Source organism: Notamacropus eugenii, chromosome 1 (assembly GCF_028372415.1).
Source record: "Notamacropus eugenii isolate mMacEug1 chromosome 1, mMacEug1.pri_v2, whole genome shotgun sequence".
NCBI lineage: Eukaryota > Metazoa > Chordata > Mammalia > Diprotodontia > Macropodidae > Notamacropus > Notamacropus eugenii.
Window position 1 is genome coordinate 383,051,433 of NC_092872.1, and position 892 is coordinate 383,052,324.

Genomic DNA, 892 nt, shown 5'->3' on the forward strand with positions numbered 1-892 from the left:
GTATCCAAAACTGAGTAATAAAAATATTATTTGTGAAATACCTCAATTATACATAGTTATAGTTAAACCACACCTGGAGTACAGTGCCCATTTCTGGGTGCCGTGATTTAGGAACATTGTGGGGGTCTGGCACATGCACACAGTGCAATCGGGTTTTTTTGGTAGATTCGATTTCCTCACACGGAAAAGACTGAGGAGTCTGCTGCCAGAAGAGTTATAATGACAAGTAATGCAAGTACCTTGGAGTGACTGTGGAATGTGAATAGACATTCTATAACTGGTAGGCTAACTACGTAGTTAGGCGGAGCCTTTTTTTGGAAATTTGTCCAGAGGAGAACAATCAGGCTGATAAGGAGAGTAGAGGCTACGTGAGAGTTGGATGGGAGAAGTGGGAATGTTTAACCTAGAGAAAAAATTATACAGATGGACATGACAACTGTCTTCAAGTATTTAAAGTGCTGGGTTGTTCCCTTTGTTATCTGATGGCCAAGTTAGGAGCAATTGGGGGATGGGGAGTTTCAGAGAGGCAAATTTAGGCTTAATATAAGGAAAAGTAATGCTCACTTCGGCAGCACATATACCAAAGCTGAAATGATACAGAGAAGATTAGCATGACCCCTGAGCAAGGAAGACACGCAAATTCATGAAGTTTTCCATATTTTTTTTTGTTTTTCTCACGGTTTCTCCCATTCATTTTAAATCTTCTATGTAACATGACTAATGTGAAAATGTGTTTCATAGGAATGTATGTGTAGAGCCCATATAAGATTGCATGCTATCTTGGAGAGGGAGGAGGAGAAAATTTGGAACTTATGGAAGTGATTGTTGGAAACTAAAAACAAATAAATTAATAAATTTGGGGGGAAAATTTTAAAAATATATAAGGAAAAGT

General features: G+C 38.1%; 1 non-coding gene across 1 annotated transcript; it reads left to right on the top strand.

Annotated features, from left to right (window-relative positions):
- Window positions 1-556: 556 nt before the first annotated feature.
- Window positions 557-663, top strand: LOC140521740 (U6 spliceosomal RNA). Its single transcript, XR_011973042.1, has one exon. It is a non-coding gene; the product is annotated as a U6 spliceosomal RNA (small nuclear RNA).
- Window positions 664-892: the final 229 nt, after the last annotated feature.